Source organism: Phalangium opilio, unplaced genomic scaffold (assembly GCF_054372755.1).
Source record: "Phalangium opilio isolate 3A_F unplaced genomic scaffold, DU_Popi_V2 ptg000019l_1, whole genome shotgun sequence".
Lineage (NCBI taxonomy): Eukaryota > Metazoa > Arthropoda > Arachnida > Opiliones > Phalangiidae > Phalangium > Phalangium opilio.
The window spans coordinates 1,577,307-1,595,292 of record NW_028324152.1 but is presented as its reverse complement, the minus strand read 5'-3'; positions in this window follow the sequence as shown (position 1 = coordinate 1,595,292).

The window sequence follows — 17,986 nt, the reverse complement described above, 5'->3', positions numbered from 1 at the left end:
TCCAAAATAAATTTTATACAACGCAAATTTAATTACCTTTGTATTAAGAAGTTAACTCTGCTTAAAGGGTTAACTGCATAGATAATACAGTCGTGACGGGAGTATACTAACTTCTCCCTCCCCCCCCACACTTTGACATAGATGTGACAATCTGGGCTCAGATATTCCTTAGTGAAACTGACTTGTATTGTTACTTGATAATAGTATATAAACTTATACCGTAGTTACGCAGATTGGAGAAATTAGTTTATATTATATCAGAAGCTATTTACTTCTGATTATATCAATTTAATTTTAAAATTAGATCTTTTGCTTTTAGAGCAAAATAAAAAAGAGGAGTAAATTTATTTTATATTATAATCTTTATTCATGAAAAGCTCTTTTACTTTAAATTAGTGCCTACATCTATAAGCCCATAGAGATATGAAAGGAGGAAGTGACAGATGAATGGGAAATATTACGGAAGGTTTTGCTTTCTACTTAAATTCGTCAACTGAGAATCATATAAATTTGGATTGTATGTAAAAAATCTATAATAAGCAATAAGAACCAGAAATGCACTATATGCAAGTAGCCACTGGCCTCCAAATACTTCGCTAACTAACCCTATTACAATAGAACAGACCAAAACATAGTCTTCATTCTTGTCTTATTTACTTTATATTATGATCTTTATCTCTAATCCTACGTACACCGAATGTATTACAGCAAACTTACATACCATTGTAAAGAATACGAAAGGGGTTACCTTCCTTTTTACGAAAGGAAAAAGTATTGAACTCCGTCCTTTCACACCTTTCATGGTCGTAGCCTTGAACTTTAAACGAAAATCCTTAATAAGCTTGATATTGTTCTTAACAGCAGCGTAATATTTTTCGGTTCCGGAGGTTTCTACATTGAGATTGATTTACATTTAAAATTAGGGACTTAACGGGGTAAAATATTACAGGATTAGAAACTTGGAACAGTTTGCAATTTAAAATTATCGGATCATCAAATTCCTAGCCGACTTGAAGGATGGTCAAAGTGCCACTACAATGACAAGGGGAACAATATCTCTATGGACGACTTTGCCTCGGGTTACGCCATTTACTGTTTAGACTTAACACCTGACGGTTACGCGAGTCATTCAGATCATTGGAGTCCCACGAAACAAGGACAATTAAGATTAGAATTGGGCTTTGAAAAACCCACGACCACTACGCTTAGTTGTATCGTATTAGCCGAATTCCAGGCTTTGTTACAAATAGATAGAAATAGAAACGTGTCAATCGTTTGTTAAACAAATAATGAACGCCGATCAGATAACACGCTTTCTACGATTCACACCACATTTCCTAGGTGTTTACCCAAGTGATTTATTACCCGAAAAAATTGACAAGTTTCCTTCATCTATTATAATAAATTTAGACAATCACTATAAAGACGGATCCCACTGGGTATGCTGTTACTTTGATGGAAACAGAAGGGGTTATTACTTTGACTCCTTGGCTTTAGGGAACTTTCTCCCCTCGATTAAAGAATTTGTTAAAAGAAATTCAAGAAAATGGTCGTTTAACAAAGAAGACTTCAAAACTTGTCAAGTTCGACATGCGGACTATATTGTATTATGTATATAGTACAAAGAACAAAAAAAAGGAGCCACAAATCATTCATGAAGCAGTTTGGACGAGATCGGTTGAAAAATGACGTCATTGTTACAAACATGTTGAAGCGCGCCCGTAAAGATTAACTTAATCCTTTTGTTAACAAATACTCTTTGTAATCTCTTTTGTATTTTTAAAAAATAAATGTGTCACCATTTTTTTTAATACTGTTTTCTTTTATTTCATATATTAAGGAAGGGGGGAAGGTAAAAAAGGGGGGTAGTAAATTTAGGGGGGATATAACTCAGATATTCCTATAAGAATTTTCATTCAGCATCATGAACTCCGAGCTGCAAAGATATCACTCTTTTTACTCCTGGCCACAAGATGAAAACTATAAAAAAGCTTTAAGTAGAGCGGGTTTTTATTCGTTACATACCGATGATCTAGTACAATGTTTCGAATGCAACGGGATTTTGCTAGCCTGGAAACCGACCGATCATCCTTACGAAGAACATTTAAAACATTTCCCTAAATGTAATTTTATCAGAGGTGGGCCTACTAAAAACATACCCTTTACCATTGATGAAACAGAAACGTACACCAAAAATATAAAAGTCAAGACTGAAGAAAAAACGCCTGAAAAACCTCAAGAAAACACGGAAGAAACTTATCATACCTTTAAAGTCAAAACTAAAGATCTCGAAAGATTAGTTTTGGAACTCTACATTAGAAAACAACTTAACGCTTTGTATATCAAAGAAAAACTTAATGACTTACGTAAGATTTAAAAATAATATTAAAATTTATCTTCTTCCTTACGAAGATATAAGGAATTATTTTAGAATAAATCAAATGCATTTTAAAATGAAAATTGAAAAAATGTCTTTAGTATTAGAACCTATACTTTTAAAGAAAATAAATAGTTTTTACTTTATATTATGGTCTTTATTCCTACAAAACCATCTTTTGTTATAAGCCTATACAATCAATCAATCAAATATTGACAGGTAAAGAGAGGAGACCGGGGAAAACCGACTCCTCCCCCTTGAGTGGCCGCCATCTTGGATCCTTATACTGGCTGCACCCTCTCTATTAAAGGATTAAATACCAGTAATAAACGTTTAAATTTCTGTATTAATATGTAGAAAATGTTCATTCGTTAGCCCAATTGGACAAGGTATTTCTAGAAAGCCTGGCAAAAATTAATAGGCTTGTTCTTTGGGTTAAAAGGGGTCCAAATAGTCTTGTAGCCTTTAGGGCTAAAGCGGTCCGTTTCCTCTTATGGCCTCTCAAATTCATACCACCAAAAAAAAGGTTGATCATAATTGTGAAATTAGTATTGTGTCTATAACGGAATTGTTTTTGATTATTTACCATAAGTAAATATTAGACATACGTTAGACAATAGTGAATGACATAGAAGGTCCGGTAATGTTAATTACTTTCTATTAATGGTTTTTTCTAATCTCAAGTAGCTCAAACGTCAGTTACGTTTTCTTCAGATTAATTGGTAACTTCCATATTGTAATTACAAGATATCGTAAGACCATACTTATATAAACTTTAACTGTTACAAAAATGTGCCATCAACATTTAAGCAAACCTGCACGGCTTTGGAAAACACTATCGAAGATGCCTTGCCTCTCGCCTGAGCTACACACATTAACTTCTGATTAGTTTAAACTATTAACACAGAAACGGATTGAGCTTAGCGAACCTATAAAGACGTTCACGGTTTGCTACTAGATGTTAACGTTATTAGGTCATTAACCCATGCTAAACAATCGAAACCACTTTTATAAAAAATCCACAAAAATTTGTTTCACAATTCTGACAACTGTCCTTGTTACGCGCCCATAACTAAGGAACAGTTTAGTCCAAAAGGTCATAGTCCTTTTTTACGCATTTTACCCAAAGAACACGCCTGTTAGTTTGTGTCAGATTTGCCAGAAACAGTGACAGTATAGTATTAGTATAATAGGAGCAAGCACACTTAAGAAGTCAACCGTTGAACAGAAAACCGACCAATACCGACAGTTCACCGGAACTAGGTATTGTATCTTTGCACACTTTGTATGTTAGTAAGCCTTCCAGGCTGAAACTTATAGCATACATATCCTATTCTTAGTATGGTAAAAATAACGTATTATATTTGGAAATGAAATATTGCGGCTTACCAAGAAATCACTAACTTCTCGAATGTAAAGACCACATATCAAATGTCGTCTAACACGTTTAATAACAAGAGATAAGACAGCAAAGTGTATCAAATAAACTAAATCTAAAAACGCGTAGGTGCCACCTTAGATATAATAAATAAAAAACATACCTTAAGTGAGGGCAAAACTCTCCGGAGTCCGGTTAGCAATTACGCTTGTGGTAGTTCGGCAAACTCTGATTTAAATTCGCGAATCCGATTACACGCTAATCCGAAACCCGAAAATACTGCTAGAAAATCCTCCCCCCCCCCAAAAAAAAACGTGAACCTTGCCCCATGACAAAAAACACCGAACTTATTAGGTGTATGCGTGGTAGGCCAAGTTGGCCAACCACGATCATACGCTTTAGCGGAAAGCCCAATCGTCATGTTTTGTAATAGACCCTTCCATTAATTACCAACGCACAGGGGAATGGCGGCCATATTATGAGAGTTCCCTCGCGCGAAGAGTTAACGCCAGGTGGAGGCTAGTAAACTCGCACTACCGCTTGTGGTACTTCTTGGCCCGAGGGAACTAGCCTAATATGGCGGTCAATCCCCTGTGCTGTTTGATTTTCCTGTGGAATTAAAGGAATGGTCTATTGGTTCGACTTTCGAACGAGGATTTGTACGCAAACGACTATGCTGAGCTGCACTTAAACGCATTAGTTAGTTCATTTACTACCAACAGCTAAAAAAATGAGTTTTCGTTTCAATATATATATTTGTCAATGTCAACCTAACTGTTGAGTAAAACCGATCATAACTATATAAAATCGTTCACAAATGTGTTTCATGTGTGCAACATTTAGCGACTAACTGTTAATCGTGACCATGATTCAATTAGTTGTGCTGGTAGAAACAGAATCACCAAGTAGAGTTCCCAGTCTATAAAGCAAAATCAGACATCAAGTTTGAACCCCACCGTACTATTTTATTCAGTCCGCATCGCGAGGTCGAATGTAAACCCCTGGAAGTTTAGCTACCCCGTATAGAATTCGAAACTATTCCGAATTGCATCGAGAAGTCAAAGTATGACGATTAGTTTTTTAAACGAAGGTGCCTAACTCGTCTGATTTATCTTCAAAAAAACTAATTACTCCCCCCCTAACAACGCTATACCAGATCTCTAAAGCCAACATCGCATCAACGAATTAGCGACAACGTACGCATAAGTGGGCGTTTCTAATAATCGAGCGTAATAGGGAAGGTTCTAACATCTTCAATTGCATTCTTTGAAATTAAAGGAATAAAACCAAGGGGTGCAGTTGAAGCCCAGGAGATTCGCAAATTTGCCCACCTTTGGCCACAGCCAACTACAGAAAAATGGCTTTCGGTTGCCAAAGATTTCGAAGAAAAATGGAATTTCCCAAACTGCGTAGGAGCGGTGGACGGAAAGCACATAATGATTCAGCAACCAAACAAGACTGGAACTATGTATTACAATTAGAAAGTAATGATAGAAATTTGAAAATAACTTCTGTGTAACGGAAAAATTTTTTACTTATTTTCAGGGATTTAATTCAATTGTGTTAATGGCAGCCGTGGATGCTAACTACAGGTTTTTGGTAGTTGACGTCGGAGGGTATGGTTCGCATTCGGATGGCGGTATATTTCAAACATCATCATTTGGGCAGGCAGTGCAAAATAATACTGCCAGTTTCCCGCCCTCAAAGACTCTGCCCAACTCTGATGTTTCTTTACCCCATGTTTTATTGGGTGACGAAGCCTTTCAACTTTTGCCAAACTTCTTGCGTCCCTTTCCAAGAGCTGAACTAGAAAATCCACGCAGAATTTTTAACTACAGGCTAAGCAGAGCTAGACGAACTAGTGAAAATGTGTTTGGCATATTGGCATCACGGTTCAGGGTCTTCAAACAGCCTCTCTGTTATTGTTACGCATAATCTTATTATTATTACTTATTATTATTATTTTTTTTTTCTTTAATATTTACATTATTAACCGTTTGTTAGTTCTCATATTAATGTACTCCTGTAGTGTCTTTCAGTAACATGGCTATGTACTACACTTACGATGTTCACACATACGTCACATTGTTGACTTTGTGGACAACGCACGGAAATAAATAAATAAATAAATAAATCTCATATGAAAATATCTTTCTTAGTAAAAATGAAACATTTGAACATATTGTTGCCGTTTAAAATTACTATTTAATTCAAAACGTTACTACGAAAGCATGGTCATGTTTTGATGATGGTGCTGTAAAATGATATCACATTATAAACGGTCATTAGACTAATTTTGTGACGTTGCTTTTGCATATTCCCGAATTAATTTGATAATTTCAAATTGACAGTCGTTTTGTAATTCAGCGGGAACTTTCCTCATTAGCGTAGCAACGTATTCCCTGAATACACCACAATCGTCTTCAGAACGATGAATTTCCCTAGGTGAACCCAAGGTGATAAAGATTATATTAATTTAATTCAAAAACAAAATGTAACGAGGTCTTTCTAGCCTCAGCTCATCGTTCAGTCTTGGTTAAACTTTATAACGTTGGTTTTATCACAATAAATCATTTTATCCTATTTTAATTAAATGTGATAGGCGTACTTGTTTAGTTCTTCCATTTGTTTTAATATATTATCGTGAGGCGCTTTTCTTTTTTTCCCTGGTTCATTTTGAAGAAAATTTGATTTCATTCTTCAAATTGGTTCCGATTTTGATGAAGTAGAGGCCCCAGGAATTTCAGTAGTTTCCTTGGGCAGTAGGGATGGTTCTACTGATTCTGAAATCTGTTCATCCTCGATCAGATCTTCGTGAATAGAGTAATCGGTTTCTCCAAACCTTGTGATTGTCTAATTGAACACATCAATTAATTGTTCGTTAACTAATTCACTTACAAGTATTTCAATTATTAAAATGTATTGTACCATGTTTCCTTCGCTTTCAAGAGCTTGTGTTTCACTATGTTTTGAACTTTCCCCTTCTGGCTCAAAGTTGGATGATGTTCTAAATTAAAAGTTATCAATTTCATATACCTGTCTAATATGCATTCGAATTTAAAATTAAAACATTAGCATACTCTCTTCTTGACACCACATCTTTCATAAATAGCATTTGTTTTAAGAAAATCCACTTTATGACTTCTAACTGGTTATCATCAGTTCCTTGTCCACTACGAGTAATTGAGAATGTGTTGTAAACACCACGAAAATGATCAACAAGGTTCTTCCACATCTTTTTACATTCATCCTCTTAATAAGTCGAATATTGTAATAAACAAATATCTAAAACCGATAAATACTCACTGGATAAATTCAAAGCCTGTGAAACTTCTAACCAAATCATATCTTTAGTATCCCGATTGCGATATTCCTCGGATCGGCGATCCCATATGGCTTTTCTAACTTCAATTAGCTGAATTAGTTTTTCCTTAAGGTCATTTTCAGTCTTCTTTTGTTCGGCTTTTAATTGTTTAGCCGACTCGAGTAATTTATCTTTTTCGGTTTTCGGAGGCCCCATAATGTTCTGTGTGCTAAAAACTGCTAAATAACCAAAATATACTGGTAGAAACCGCAGAATGGAGAGCAGACACCCGATTCCCGAAATGAAACTTTTTTTTTATTTTTTTTTTTTAATTTCTCCCGTCCCTTCTCATTGGTTGTCAAACGAATGACGTCAAGCGATTTTTTAAAACGGAGCGATAAAATCAAACTGAGATAGATGTGCGCGATTTTTGAAATTGCGCTCTCTCTTTGCTTGTTTTGAGCTATCGCTTCAAAACATCGCTTGCATGAAAACAGTAGTGTTAAAAGCGAGAGCGATATTTTTTACTTATTTTGCGCTATCGCTGGTATTTTTCCCGCTACCCGCTGCTTTGAAAACGAGGCTTAAGGATTGAGTGTATAAAAATAACTAGAAAAAATTTCAATATCTGAACTTCAGTCAATTGATAAACCTCACACATATCGTTTGTTTTTTCGGCCATGGTCCAAACCAAGACGTTTTTATATAATTTATTATGAGTTGACGCTATAGTAACGGCAATGAAAATAACTGTCATGAAGGCTTTAATGTATTGAACATAAGGTGAGACGAACCTTACCTCGCATCTTTGAAAATGGGGAAAAACCCTTTTTTTTCGTGCGCGATTGAGATTACGGGTGAAAGGGAAAGGGCGTGCGTGACAGATCGAAAGCGACATGAACCGGGGGGGATGTTCACTATGACAATTTTCATTTGAAGAGTACCCTAAAGAATGTTACGGGTATTTTAGCTTTGGATAGCACAATTTTTTCTTTGCAATTTATGCCACCAAATACGCGAGTGGTTTGCCCCTCGCCTGACGCGCGTCATTGAACATTCGACTTTGCTCTAGCTATCCCTGTTTTCAATAGAAACACGTGTAATTTCTTATAAGTTTTTTTTTCTTGAAACTACAATACCTATAAAACTGAACCTATACATTTCTCCGCTATTGAAAGTACATTTAGTAAAGCTTTGATGGCACTGAAGTATTCATCTGAAACATGGTGAAATTGGGTTTTTAAGAGGGACTAGGAATAAAACACAATAAATGTAGCACTATTCGAAGGGAAAATTTGAATTCCAGATGAGGTGTGAGTCTCGCTCCGAAACGAGTAGTTTGCAGTTGTAGTCATAAACAACCTTAGTGAACCTTTGCTTCATTTTAGTACGCTTAGTCAATTTGTTACAACTTGATTAGTTTTTAATTTCTTCAGTAAAAACTTTTATAACGATTTTATATCGCTAACCAACTACGAAATTAAAATGGATATGGGGACAGAGTTAGGTCCTCCATTATCACCCCGAAGAAAAAATCAAGTTAGACGAAAAAAAGACCGCCAAGTAAAGTTCTTAGCCGTAAAAAGCGCCATAGAGAATATAGGAAGCAGTATTACACCAATACCAAGTCCCAGACTTCTACAACGTCAATTTTCGACGCGCAAAAGACCGATAACCTTGATCCGAAAATGATCTGCTCCAGCGTAACAGAAGCGGCAAGTACCAGCGTGAAAAACATTACGTCCTCGTCCTGTGTCAATGTACAAGAGACCGGTGATCGACTATTATCTGGTTCAATCATAACAAATAATACGTTCGCCTCCATTATCAACATGCAAGAGACACTGAATTCAAGTGATTCACTATTCACTGACAGACGTGGTCGATTCTCCTTACAACATGAAAGAGACTGATTCCACTTCTTCAGTATTGACCTGTTCCGGTGTTACAGAAGCGGGGATTGCCAGCGTAACTGAAAGATCCGATTCCAGTGCTTTGGGAACGGAAATTACAAACGTTACAAAGGCCTTAGGTCATGGATTCAACGATGCTTTCAACGGGAATACTTCTCAAATTAAGATGACAGCTGAAGCCGAAATAAGTTTTAATAACTCGAAAACATACTTAAGGCACACTTTCGTTAAATCATTTAAAAGCCTTCGTCGCCGAGTTTTGACACCTTATTATAACACTCCAAAGCGTTCGACCCAATGTTCAACATCGACCCCTAAGGTTTACAACGAAGTACCGGATAAACTGACTAAAAGTGAACTGAAAATTATAGAAGATAATTTTCCAATTACTGAAGAACTACCAGAATTAACCTACCAATTTTATCCTCCGCTTCCAAAGGAAGACAAAAATGCGCAAGAGCTCGAAGGAAGGCGTATTGTGAACATAAAGCACTTCAAAAATGAAATCCGAAACCTCGAACTGCATCGTTGCCACAGAGACACTAGAGGCTCTTTCAAGATGGTGACAGAAATAAAAAAAGGATTTTTCTCATATTTTTACTTTGAATGTCCATTTTGTCACGAAAAAAACCGAAATTACCACCGACCCCAATAGTCTCAAGCAAAAGGGACCCATAAAAGACTTGACCATTAATGACGCGGTAGTTTGGGGCGCAATGAGTACAGAAGGAGGACACGCAAAAGTGGACGAGCTATTTTCGGTTATCGGCGTTCCAGTAATTTCTAAGAACATTTTCGTGAAATGTGAGGAGAAACTCGCAAAAAACTGGGAACTATCATTCTACGAAGAAATGTTAGCCGCTGGCAAAGAAGAATTGCGTTTGGCAAGGGAAGCCGGCCACATTCGTCAAGGTGTACCATATATTACAGTAATTGTAGACGGCGGATGGTCTCACAGGAGCTATGGCCTCCGTTATACTGCTAGCTCTGGAGTAGCTGTAATTATCGGTAAAAGGACCAAAAAACATTTGTACATTGGAGTTAGAAACAAGTATTGCGCAACTTGTGAGTTTAACAAAAGACACGCTAAGGAATCATCCAATCACGTTTGTTACAAAAACTGGACTGGTCCTTCTGCAAGTATGGAAGGCCACATTCTTGTGGAAGGCTTTCGTCAGAGTGAAGCCATGCACGGATTGCAATATAGAAAGTTTGCTGGTGACGGCGATTCTTCTGTTTACAAGAAAATTTTAGAAAATGTACCATACGGAACCAAGGTGTCAAAAATTGAGTGCTCCAACCATGCTGTAAAATGTTTTATTTCCAATTTATACAAGCACTCTGCCTTGTCTGCTGAGTATAAAAGGGTTTTACGTGCAGAAAAAATTAGAAAAATGACGATATCGGGAAAAGGTGCTGTTTATCATGACGCAAAAAATAAGGGAACTGTACAAGACCTGAGATAAGACCTACTCAACATTCCTAGGCACGTCTTTGGAAACCACGAGCGATGCCGAAGCTATTTTTGCAAAAACAAAAATGAAAAGAATCCCAAGAAAATTGTGGTTCCACGAAATCTATATATAAAGATTATGTCCGCAATTAATAGTTTGGCGGCGAAGTCGGAAAAACTCATAACTGACGATACAAGCAATCGGGCAGAGAACTATATGTCATTGTTAGCAAAATTCAACGGCGGGAAACAGGCAGACCATGGGAAGAAAAATGGGTTTCAAGGGAGGTGTTTCGGAGCTGCTTGGAGCCAACATAACGGTAGATCATGGCATCGATACCTCTGGAAAAAGCTCACAACCAAGAGTCCGAACTTGTACATGAAAAAGCACATTGCGAAAAACCTAAAAAGTGTACTTACGAAAAAGAGGTGACTCGCGAAAGAATTCAACCAAGTATCCATAGAGAAAAAGAAAAGAGAAAGAGCCCAAGAAGTTACTCTTGGTCAAGCGGACTACGGCCCTAATTGTGAACAGCCTGATGTTTCCGAATATTAATTTCTAAGGCGGAAGCATGAAATTCTCAAAAGTTTGGAAGTCGATGAAGCCAAGCAAGCCAATATTGAAGAAATTACGAGAGGACAAGCTACGAATGAGGCATGGATCGAAGAAAGACGAAATCGGCTTACAGCTTCAAATTTCGGTGCAGTTTGCAAACGAAAAGAAAGTACTGATTGTGACAACCTCGTTAAGAGTCTTTTATACTCTCCACTAGTTAGCACGCCAGCTATGGAATACGGAAAGGCTAACGAGGACGTTGCAATCGAGAAGTATATCGAACAAACTGGAACATCCGTTGTTAAAAATGGCATTTTCATTGATCTAGAGATAGGTTACCTTGCCGCTTCACCTGATGGTCTTATTGGTACAGACGGACTAATTGAGGTTAAGTGTCCCAAGTACATTGAAAAAATGGAACCAATAGAAGCTCCTGAATTCATCAGTCACTTTTACTGTACTAAAGAAAATAACCAGCTAAAACTGAAGAGAGGGCACGATTATTTTTTCCAAATCCAGAGCCAGCTTCATATAACTCATAGAAAATACTGCGATTTCATAATCTATAGCCCCAAAGGACTATCTATTGAGAGGATTTTTGCCGACGAACAGTTTTGGTCAACAAAAATGCGCCCATTTCTTGAACGCTTTTATATTCAGTGCTTGTTGCCAGAAATTATTGATCCACGACAAACCAGAAATATGGCTTATCGAAAACCTAATTATATATTGGAAGCCCAATCAAAGCTAAAGTTGAAGCAGATTTGTAAAAATACCGACGAACCCAGCAAAATCTATTCAAAGAAAAGGAAACCCTTCCAATAACGAAGGATACATTGACAAAGGGCCAAACAGTATTTAAAAACAATGCAAAATCAAGCATAAATAATAAAAACAGCAAAGAAGTCAAAGACACAAAACCAAAACAAGTCAAAGACACAAAACCAAAACCAAAACAAGTCAAAGACACAAAACCAAAACCAAAACAAGTCAAAGACACAAAACCAAAACAAGTCAAAGACGCAAAACCAAAACAAGTCAAAGACACAAAACCAAAACCAAAACAAGTGAAAGACACAAAACCAAAACCAAAACAAGTCAAAGACACAAAACCAAAACCAAAACAAGTCAAAAACACAAAACCAAAACCAAAACAAGTCAAAAACACAAAACCAAAACAAGTCAAAAACACAAAGCGAAATCAAGAAAAAGAAATGAAGCCAAAGTGAATGCAAATTAAAAAAAACGAAGCCAAAGTGAATACAAATTAAAAGAAACGAAGCCAAAGTGAATACAAATTAAAAGAAACGAAGCCAAAGTGAATAAAAATTAAAAGAAACGAAGCCAAATTGAATGCAAATTAAAAGAAACGAAGCCAAAGTGTATACAAATTAAAAGAAACGAAGCCAAAGTGAATACAAATTAAAAGAAACGAAGCCAAAGTGAATACAAATTAAAAGAAACGAAGCCAAAGTGAATACAAATTAAAAGAAACGAAGCCAAAGTGAATACAAATTAAAAGAAACGAAGCCAAAGTGAAAACAAGTGTCAAAAAACACAAATAAAATATTGCAAAAAAAATAAACATTGTGCCCTACAAGTCTTAGAAGTTAGTGTAGTCTTCGCACATATTTTAAAATCTTTGTTATAAAATAATTTGGTTTAACTAATAAAATCATAATTTTTAAGGGAATTTAAATTTATTTATACGCTAGTAATTTATCTAATGAAAATAAATATTGATTCATAATCAAACTTGATAATCTTTGTTAAAAGGGAGAAAAAATTACTAAACATCCATTTCTTGGCATACATAGTTTCCACTAAAGGGGTTTTGCTTTTCCCAGTGTTGCCAAGCCATTTGTGAGCCAATCAAATGGCAGAGAGGGAGGCTTGCGGTTCAGTTGAACTCGGTATTTGACTGACTTGGCTAATTTCAGAGGGCCTAACAACACTGCACTGAATTAAAACTGAGTGAAAGGGGTGGAAATTTCTCTATCCCTTTAGTGAAAACTATCTATAATTAGAGCATAAGTTCATGAGGTATGCTCCATACGGTTGTCATTGGTTACTGAGAGCTTGTCATGAAATGATGTAGATGAAACGTCATAGATTCTCGTAAAGCGACACCTGGTAAGGTCTCGTCAAAGGGTTAGTATAGGCTAAATAGGAAGATGGACTGCAAAACCGCGTATAGTCAATTCTCAGGTCGTTCTCGAACTAGATCTCATCTCAAGTCTCTTGCATTACGAAGTATAGATAGTGTCAGACTTGTGAAACATAACTTATAAACTTATGTTTGGAGTAATGAAATAACATCAAATTTATTATATATTAATCTAAATCGATTAAAAATGGCTGTATGACCATTTCAGACAAACTTTAGTCATTAAAAGTCACTATATACAGTGAATTTTATTGAACTACCAGGAAAGGGTCAGTATAAGGCGTAATTTCAAGCAGGATAAACTGAAAAAAACTATAAGTGGGTTCCTGGGCCCTTTCACCTACACCCGAAATCCACGAGTATCATCATTCCATTACCGAGGCGAACGAGGTTTTTCTAAATCCCATTCATAGTTTAGTCTGACGTAAATATACCGTCCCTTTGTATTGCTGTACAACAAAAGAACTCGAAAATCTCGCCGCGGGAGTCATACGACCAGTTTACCATTGCCCTTCTATCCGACGGGCTTATAAACCAGCATAGGAGGAAAAATTCTACATGATACGAGAAGTTCAGAGTTTAACCTATACGCAGATAGGGCGCCCTCTAGAGATTAAGTATTGAAGCTTGCTAGTTTTTAAGTTTTTCTTGTGCAGCTCTTTTATTAGTGGACGGATTTAATTGAAAATTATTTTAATCGATACAGCCCAAAATCGTCTTTCGTATGACATATTGGACAAAACATGGTAAGACAGCGCATGGTAAGACAGAAGTCTTGACGTCTTAGGTAGTCGTCCGTTAAGGCTTGATGGATGTGGATATGATCTAAGACCATTAAACATAGATGGACTAGAATGATAAGCTAAAACCCCTATCTTCAAACTTCAGCGCGTATAGTCGCTTGTGGACGAGAAGATTTTACGTTACAAGACCTTCTAGTTCGCTATAAAGACAAAAAGACGAAACAATTTTACATATGTTCTAAACATTTTGTTAACGGAATTGGCCCATCTGATGAACACCCTAACCCTATACCAAACACTAAAGCTGTAAGTACTTTCTTATTATCAGGGATAACACATTAATCATCAGAGCTGTGCTAATTAATTAGTTAGCTAATTGAATTTCTAATTAATTAGCAACATTTACTAATTGAAAATGGTAATTGAATTTTAATTACCTTAGTGCTAATTGAGAAGTAATTCTAATTAATTAGTATGAATCGTTATAGTAATTATCTAATTAAAATTTAATTAGAGTTGGGATTAACTAATTAGCCAATTGGATTTTCAATTATGTTTACTTATGGTTTCTTTTTTACCTTAATTAGACAAGTAATTAATTAGAAATTAGTAATTCTAATTAAATAGTTTGATAAATAAATGCCTAATTTCTAATTGAATTGAATTAGTTTCTATTTCTAATTGCTAATTGGCTAATTAATTAGTTCATAAATATTTCCCTAATTGCTAATTCTAATTCAATTAGTTGTCAGTTAATTAGCACAGCTCTGTTAATCATAAGAGTACACTTGAATAAAACCATAAACGTTATAGGTACAAAAGAAGAATAATAGGAGATTTGAAAATGTGACGGGTAACGTCTGTCTAAATCGCCAGGAAAATCAGATGGATCTAGGTGGCAACAAAAACTTGGCGGATGGAAGTCAAGTTTTAGATGCGCAACTAACTGATTCCTTGATGTTGGAATTAGCATTTGTGGATTCAACACATTTTACTAACGCAGATATCGTTACTCAGCAGCATGCACCTATGAAATACATTTCCCCAACTGAAGAACATCCTAATATCTTAGTAGATTCTTATGTTGTACTTGAAAATGAGGAAAATCTGACTGGTAACGTCTGTCTAAATCACCAGAAAATTCAGATGGATCTAGGTAGCAACAAAAACTTGGCGGATGGAAGTCAAGTTATGGATTGGAAACTAACCGATTCCTCGATATTAGAAGTTGCGTCTGTGGAATCAACAAATTTTACTAACTCAGATATAGTTACTCATCAGGACGTACCTATGAAAGACATTTCAGCAGCTCAAGAACATCCTAATATCTTAGTAGGTTCTTACAATGTACTTGAAAATGAGGAAGTTACTTCTCTAGAAGAACTTGGGAATGCTATTGAATGTACTTCTGGATGGCTTAAAAATCTCAATGAAAGAAATATTGAATTTGTCAAGCTTAATGACCAATGCACAATTCTTATTATGAAACTTGCCATAGATGAAAATTTTAAGTCGTCGCTTTTATTTTGAATCACCAACTTGACCATCCGCATGAGCTACTTTTAAAAATACCTAAATTTATCAACAACAAAACTACGCTGTTAAATACATTTTTGGAAATTAAGAAGTGGCGCGTTTGTTGTGGAAACCAAGACTATCATTTAAAAGCTGAATAGATGTCCAAAAAAAGAAAGAGCGGTTACATTTGTCCCGTTATGCAAGCTGTAAGATCTTCCAAATGCCTAAAGATATTTTTGCCAATTAAACAAGGAAACAGATGCAAGTTTTGCATCGTTTTTCGTTCTCAACTAAGATCACTGGTCTGTAAACAAAAGAAAAGATTTCAAGAAAACAAGGTTTCCAAAGCCAAGTATAAAACCTTAACAAACAAGGAGCTGATTAAAAAGATAAAAGATGGTAAGAAAAAAGAGAAAGCGCTTAAGCGAAAGTTGACAACTGTTGAGAAAAAACTTGAGAATTATGTAAATCGAGAAGGTGAAAATCTCGGGTCAAGTTCAAACAAGGATCTGAAAGTCATTTTGAAAAAAAAAATATGCAAAGAAACAGATTCATTTGCTAAAGAATTCTTGACAGAACAAGCAAAATTGTTGAACAAACACCTTAAAGCCAGAAAAATGGGCTCCAAATATTGTAAAATGGTGCATATACATGCAAAGCAAGTCTCCTGTTGGATATAAGTCATTAAGAGAGTCCGGGTGTTTACAACTCCCGTCAGAAAGAACGGTACTCAAATATTCTTCGCGGATGGTCGAAAAGCCAGGTTTTACTGATGAAGCCCTAAATGAATTTAAGAATCAGTTTGACAGACTAGCGCTAGAAGAACATCAGAAATATGTTTGTCTCGGAGTTGACGAAATGAAAATTAGGCAAGATATTGTCTATCACAAGTCGACAGGAGAAATGTCTGGGTTTGTAAATTTAGACAATTACCTTGATGGTATTAAAGAACTTGAAGAAAATGATGACCGACAGAACAGAGCATTGGACTTGGCATCTCATGTCCTTCAAATAATGGTTAGAGGTATCTCTACAGCTTTAAAGTTCCCACTTGCGTTTTTCCCTACTCATGCAATTTCTGGCGAATCACTGCACCATTTGATTTTGGGTGCCGTTGAGCGATTAGAAGGTATGGGTTGTCGTGTATTGGCCATCGTTGGTGATGGAGCTTCTACGAACAGAAATTTTTTCAAAACGAATGGTGGCTTGAACGCATATATGGATAACAAATTGGCCAGAGATGAAGAACGACCTATATACTTTATTTCTGATGCGCCACATTTAATAAAAACCACCAGAAATTGTTACTCCAAGAGTGGGTTGCCAAAGTTTAAAAGAACTACAGCTACGTAATCGATAGTAAAGAAAAGTAAGGAAAAACAAAATGAAGCCCCACCCCGACGTCTTTATAAAAATGGAAAGGATATCCTATGGTCGCATTTGCTAGAACTATACCACATTGACAGTGAAAAATCAATTCGCAAATTGCCAAAGCTAAAATATGAGCACGTTTTCCTTGATTCATATTCAAGAATGAGAGTTAAACTCGCAACCCAAGTTTTTAGTGACAGCGTTGCACTAGCCATGGAAAGAACAATTGGTGAAAAAGCTTCTGAAACTGTGAAATTGACGCGGTACATGAATAAATGGTTTGATATTATGAATGTCAGCAATTTTGATCAAGGAAAACAGGCAAGAAATCCAAATCGATATCCATTCAGAAGAGTTGACTATGAACGATTAAAATGGATTGTAGAAGATTTCTTGAAGTATCTTGACGAATGGGAGCAAGAAGTGCTTGAAAGAGATGGAGATTATTCAACCGCACAGCAGAAAGCAATGCTACTTAGCACAGAGACAATTGAGGGTTTACGGTTTACCAGTATGTCAGTTGTAAACATTGCCAGGTTTATGTTACGAAAAGGAGCACAATTCATTTTTACAACTCGTCTCAATCAAGACTACGTCGAACAGCACTTCAGTAAAGCAAGATATTTGGGCGGAGCTTGTAACCATCCTAATTCAAAACAATATGGCGAGCGAAATAGAAAAATTCAAGATCTACGTCGACACGTCGTCAAAACCCCAACTAATGGCAATTCTGGGGTTCCGGTTTCTCCTACTACTGTACTGGAAGAAAATACGCGTCAACCAGTTAGGGAAATGCCAGAAGATGAATTAACAGAGTTTATTTCACCACGAAATATCTTTCTTTAAAATTACTAAAATAAATTATAAATTATAAATAAGTTGTTTTCAAAACTTTAGTCTCACATTTCTTTATTTTTAATAAAGACATTATTGCAATTTTTTTTCAAGTTGTCCAATTTTTTTATTTTTCATTAGTGACTAGTAATGTTATTATTTTGCATTTCAGATAGTTGGGTTCTTAATTTCTTTTCCTTGGCAACCTTTTTGAGATCAAGTTGATGTTTTGCATCATTCGAGTTTGCAGACCATTCGACAAAGTATTTAGGAACTTGTTTATCACAATATGAAGGGATGATAGCCTTTTATCAGCAGGCAAGTCTCCCCAGTTGAGATCCCATTTATTTAAAACGTCTTCATTGTCAATTA